This window comes from Marmota monax, unplaced genomic scaffold (genome assembly GCF_021218885.2).
Source record: "Marmota monax isolate L192 unplaced genomic scaffold, Marmota_monax_Labrador192_F-V1.1 WCK01_AAM20220418_F8-fsc00241, whole genome shotgun sequence".
NCBI lineage: Eukaryota > Metazoa > Chordata > Mammalia > Rodentia > Sciuridae > Marmota > Marmota monax.
This window is the reverse complement of record NW_026692134.1, coordinates 2,093,193-2,099,652: the sequence shown is the minus strand read 5'-3', so window position 1 is coordinate 2,099,652 and position 6,460 is coordinate 2,093,193. Positions and strand designations below refer to the sequence as shown.

The 6,460-nt window shown below is 37.8% G+C and overlaps 1 long non-coding RNA gene across 1 annotated transcript; it reads left to right on the top strand.

Annotated features, from left to right (window-relative positions):
• Window positions 1–426: 426 nt before the first annotated feature.
• On the top strand, window positions 427–2,425 carry LOC131423197 (uncharacterized). Its single transcript, XR_009224295.1, has 2 exons — window positions 427–790; window positions 1,142–2,425. It is a non-coding gene; the product is annotated as an uncharacterized LOC131423197 (long non-coding RNA).
• The last annotated feature ends 4,035 nt before the right edge of the window (window positions 2,426–6,460 follow it).

Genomic DNA, 6,460 nt, shown 5'->3' with positions numbered 1-6,460 from the left:
AAGATAAAGAAGATGTAGAAAGATAAAAAAAATGTAGGAAGACAAGAATTTTAAACCCACAAAATAGGAAGAAAAAAAAAAAACTAGGAGGAAAATAAGCAACTAAGGGTAAATATACAAACCTTAGGGAAAAAAAAAAACTAGAAGATAGAAATAAGATAAAAAATGGTTGAAAATATCAAGTAAGGTATTACAGATAGAAAATGCAAAAAGCTAAGACAACTATTAGATACAGACATACTTACTAAAGCAAAAAGAGGGAATTGGAAGGGGGTATATATCCCCCAAAGATAAACTTAAAATAACGCTTTTACACTAAACTTTTTAAATTTGGATTCATAAGGACTTAGTGCTGCGGAAAGACATATGTATCCAAAAAATGTACATAAGCCTAAGGTACTTTGGAAAGATATTTTAACAGGACAATGGAAAGGTCCTGACCCAGTGATTGTCTGGAGTCGGGGTTTTGTTTGTGTGTTTCCACAGGGAGAACAGCCGATTTGGATTCCAGAGAGATTAACTAAAACAGTTTCTACAGATCGAAAAGAAGATGATTTGACTCAAATCCATAACAGCTGATATCCAGAACTCCAGCTTGGCCATTCTTACATCTGCGACAGTGATTAACCAGGATGCTTTTTTCAATAGCTATTTTATTATTGCATTTTTCCACATCATAAGGTTCTATTTTTATTTTTTGAGCTCATACAAACCTAGGTTAATGTTTTTCTGATCAGTTTTATTTTTTGACTGTGGAGTTTTTAAACATTGCAATGGAGATTTCACCCAGGTAAAGCTACAAGGCCTTTACTATTTTCTTATGTGTTGTATGTTTGTGTACACTCTTGTGTTTTGTGTTGTATGTCTGTATGTGCATATGTCCATATTTCTTATATGAGGAGCGCTCATGAAAAAATGCATCCGAATTATTATTATTTTTTTTATTCACGTGATTTAAATGGTTTAATTTAAATTAGGTAAACAGCTGTTAAGGATTGTTTTTAAAGGTGGTTAACAGATCTGTTTGTTTACTAGTTTAAATTAGGTAAAAGGCTGTTAAGGATTGTTTTTAAAGTAGGTTAACAGATCTGTTTGTTTACTTTCACCTTTCCTTTTCATTATATTTAATAATTATTTTCAGGATAATGTCTCTTTAGCATCATTGCCAGAATTCCTATCTCCATCCCAGTGCCGGTGAAGAACTCAACAAGTAATGCTCAATCAAAGAGTCAACTTACTTTGGGGAGGAAACGGATTTTGGGAGGAAATGGACATATTGATAGATTCCTCTGCTTTGAACTGCTTGCAGAACTTGCCTGGACTATGTAACTATCGTTTGGTGCAGCGAATTGTGGTAATGCTGGCATATCTTTGCTGATGGTGTCACTAGTGATGCAATTTTTATTTCCTTGCCAGCGCACCCCATGTTAATTGTGGTAGTGCTGACATATCTTTGCTGATGGTGTCACCAGTGATGCAATTTTTCCCAAGGAGCCGTCAATTGGCTTGGTGTCGTTGCATTTCTGTATCCTCCTCCCTTCTGCTAGTGATGGTCTAAAATTTGGGGGCCAATGGCTTATGCTGGACCGGTAGTCAGTGATGGGTATGATCCAATTGCAGTGGTATCAACCTAAGACAGGAGGCTGACGCCTAAAGGTCAGTTTTCCGATGACGGGTAAGAACCATATGTTGAATTGGACAACCTACCAGGCACGGTCCATAAGCCACATTAACCTCACTCCCCCACTGGCACCAAGGCCAAATTTGGGGGCCAACAGAGGTGAGGCAAAGAACCTCACCCCCCCACTGGTGCATAGACCTATCCACAAGTATGGCTGTATGCTGGACCGGTAGTCAGTGACGGGTATGATTCAATTGCAGTGGTATCAACCTAAGACAGGAGGCTGACGCCTAAAGGTCAGTTTTTCCCATGACGGGTAAGAACCATATGTTGAATTGGACAACCTACCAGGCACGGTCCTTAAGCCACATTGCTTGTTGTTTAATTAATCAGAAGGGGGGAGATGCTGGGAGCCATTAGCCAAGTAGGTATGACAATTTCCTTGCCAGCGTACCCCATGTTGCTGACATGTTGCAGTGACATTGAATGTAAGTGACCTTGCTCAAGGACCAAGGCAGATTAGGGTGTTCCCGGTTTTAAGATAATCGTGTTTAGGGCGTTCCCGGTTTAGGTTCCAGGTTTAAGGTTTAAGATTATTCCTGCTGGGAATAGGGCGTATCCTGCTGCCTGAGTTCCCCTTGAGTTCTCATGGGATTCAGACAATATATTTTGGAGATAGAAGCCCAGTGGAGGTGAATTTGGGAGAGAAGGTGGATTTGGGAAGAGAACGTGGATTTCCCCAGAACGTGATTGTAGACGGCTGGTGTGAGTTCGGGAATAAAGAGTTGCTGTTTGAATCTACAAGCTGTGTGGTGGCTCATGATTGTGTGCCCAGCCAGACTGCGGCATTTGTGCCCAGCCAGACTGCGGCATCTCACCATGCACAAAAGTTAACTCAAAATGAATCAAAGAGCTTGATATCAAATCAGAGACTCTGCATCTGATAGAAGAAAAAATTGTCTCCGATCTACATATTGTGGAGTCGGGCTCCAAATTCCTTAATAGGATGCCCATAGCCCAAGAATTAATAACAAGAATAAACAAATGGGACTACTTAAACTAAAAAGTTTTTTCTCAGCAAGAGAAAGAATAAGAGAGGTAAATAGAGAGCCTACATCCTGGGAACAATTTTTTACTACTCACACTTCAGATAGAGCCCTAATATCCAGAATATACAAAGAACTCAAAAAATTAAACAGTAAGAAAACAAATAACACAATCAACAAATGGGCCAAGGACCTGAACAGAGACTTCTCAGAGGAGCACATACAATCAATCAACAAGTACATGAAAAAATGCTCACCATCTCTAGCAGTCAGAGAAATGCAAATCAAAACCACCCTAAGATACCATCTCACTCCAGTAAGATTGGCAGCCATTATGAAGTCAAACAACAACAAGTGCTGGCGAGGATGTGGGGAAAAGGGTACACTTGTACATTGCTGGTGGGACTGCAAATTGGTGCGGCCAATTTGGAAAGCAGTATGGAGATTCCTGGGAAAGCTGGGAATGGAACCACCATTTGACCCAGCTATCGCCCTTCTCGGACTATTCCCTGAGGACCTTAAAAGAGCATACTATAGGGATACTGTCACATCAATGATCGTAGCAGCACAATTCACAATAGCTAGACTGTGGAACCAAACTAGGTGCCCTTCAGTAGATGAATGGATAAAAAAAATGTGGCATTTATACACAATGGAGTATTACACAGCACTAAAAAATGACAAAATCATGGAATTTGCAGGGAAATGGATGGCATTAGTGCAGATTATGCTAAGTGAAGCTAGCAAATCCTTAAAAAACAAATGCCAAATGTCTTCTTTGATGTAAGGAGAACAACTAAGAACAGAGCAGGGAGGAAGAACATGAGGAAAAGATTAACATTAAACAGAGATGAGTGGTGGGAGGGAAAGGGAGAGAGAAGGGAAATTGTATGGAAATGGAAGGAGACCCTCATTGTTACACAAAATTACATATAAGAGGTTGTGAGGGGAAGGGGGGGAAACAAGGGAGAGAACTGAACAACAGCAGATGGGGTATAGAGGGAAGATGGGAGGGGAGGGGAGGGGGGATAGTAAGGGATAGGAAAGGTAGCAGAATGCAACAGTCACTAATATGGCATTATGTAAAAATGTGGATGTGTAACCGATGTGATTCTGCAATTTGTATTTGGGGTGAAAATGGGAGTTCAAAACCCACTTGAATCAAATGTATGAAAGATGATATGTCATGAGCTTTGTAATGTTTTGAACAACCAAAAAAGTTAAATTGTCAGTTAATGTCAAAGCAGAAATATTTTTAAATATAATTTAAATAGTGAATTTAGTTTCACTTTAAAATTATAATGCCTCATTAGCTTTGTAAAACTGTATTTTTCTCACATTTTAAGCATGTATTAATTTATAATAGGTCACTGCAGAAAGGTAGGATATATAAAATTATAAGAAAATATTCAAATAATACATAAATACAACATTAGAAAAGTGTTAAAAATTCTACTCAAATAATTATCAGAAATATAGTATGCAAACAAGTATAGAATATATTTAAATATGCATGTAAATAATATTATATTTATATGTATTTTTTGAAATTATACATAGTTCTGTGTAGAAAGAATAATGTAAATTATTTGCTCCACTTATTTAAGAAAATTTAATCCATCTGTCACCTTTACTTACACTGAACAAAGATTATTTTGTCCCTAAATTATTATTGTTAACTCAGAGAAAGGACCACCAAAATATAGTGAAGGAGAGGTTATTCAGAAACTGATGAGTATGAAAATGACAGTTGATAGAGAAATAATGTAGGTCTCAATGTTAAGTAGAAGTGCTAAAAGAGTTTTAAAATACACTTCTTAACTTTTGACTGTTTTATGTGTAAATATGTTTGTTTCATGAATAAATTATTTCATGAATATTCATGTTTTGAATAAATTAACTTAAAATTTTATTATATTTTAAAGATTTTGATGCATATGCAGTTGTACCGAAATTATATATAAATATTTAACAGGGTTTAAATTCTGTGAAGCTTTTGAAAATGCAGAATTAAATTTCATACAAAAAGGTCAATCACAATAATTAAAAACTTCTCCATAAAACATGAGACATCGGACCATGGACTTTATACCAAATATTAAAACTTGGAGCTATCTTCATGAGCCTATCCATTTAGAAGAGGAAAAAAGGAAAAAAAAGAATTTTATAAAAGGAACAAAGCATATAATGTAGATGGTAGATGACAGTCTTGAAAAACACTATAAATTCAGTATATTTGTTTATGCACTGCCCAGATTTTTGACAATAATGAAAAAAATGACATGCAAAGTGTCAATGATATAAAGAATAGGTAAGGAGAAAAAATACATTATGTCTGTTAATTTTGAAACATGAAAATGAAAGGAGGCATGAGAGAAACACAGCAGATACTTTGATATATGTCATACAGGAGAATTTAAGTTACCTGACAGCTCCTTACTGTTGAACCCAAATGATGCTCGGGAATTATAAGGATGTGGTGCCTTAAAAGTGAATTCAAAATGGATCAAGGAGCTCGATATCAAATCAGAGACGCGCCGTCTGATAGAAGAAAAAGTTGGCTACGATCTACAGTCGGTGGGGTCGGGCTCCAAATTCCCCAATAGGACACCCATAGCACAAAAGTTAATAACTAGAATCAACAAATGGGACTTACTCAAACTAAAAAGTTTTTTCTCAGCAAAAGAAACAATAAGAGAGGTAAATAGGGAGCCTACACCCTGGGAACAAATCTTTACTCCTCACACTTCAGATAGAGCCCTAATATCCAGAGTATACAAAGAACTCAAAAAATTAGACAATAAGAGAACAAACAACCCAATCAACAAATGGGCCAAGGACCTGAACAGACACTTCTCAGAGGAGGACATACAGTCAATCAACAAGTACATGAAAAAATGCTCAACATCTCTAGCTGTCAGAGAAATGCAAATCAAAACCACCCTAAGATACCATCTCACTCCAGTAAGATTGGCAGCCATTAGGAAGTCAAACAACAACAAGTGCTGGCGAGGATGTGGGGAAAAGGGTACACTTGTACATTGCTGGTGGGACTGCAGATTGGTGCAGCCAATTTGGAAAGCAGTATGGAGATTTCTTGGAAAGCTGGGAATGGAGCCACCATTTGACCCAGCTATTCCCCTTCTTGGTCTATTCCCTAAAGACCTAAAAAGAGCATGCTACAGGGACACTGCTACATCGATGTTCATAGCAGCACAGTTCACAATAGCAAGACTGTGGAACCAACCTAGATGCCCTTCAATAGACGAATGGATAAAAAAAAATGTGGCATTTATACACAATGGAGTATTACTCTGCATTAAAAAATGACAAAATCATAGAATTTACAGGGAAATGGATGGCATTAGAGCAGATTATGCTAAGTGAAGCTAGCCAATCCCTAAAAAACAAATGCCAAATGTCTTCTTTGATATAAAGAGAGTAACTAAGAACAGAGTAGGGACGAAGAGCAGGAGAAGAAGATTAACATTTAACAGGGATGAGAGGTGGGAGGGAAAGGGAGAGAGAAGGGAAATTGCATGGTAATGGAAGGAGACCCTCAGGGTTATACAGTGGAGGAGGTAGAGAGAGAGGAGGGGAGGGGAGGGGAGAGGTGGGGAGGGGGGAGGGGGGAGGATGTGAAAGGCAGCGAAGCACAACAGACACTAGTATGGCAATTTGTAAATCAATGGATGTGTAACTGATGTGATTCTGCAATCTGTGTATGGGGTGAAGGTGGGAGTTCATAACCCACTTGAATCAAAGTGTGGAATATGATATGTCAAGAAATTTG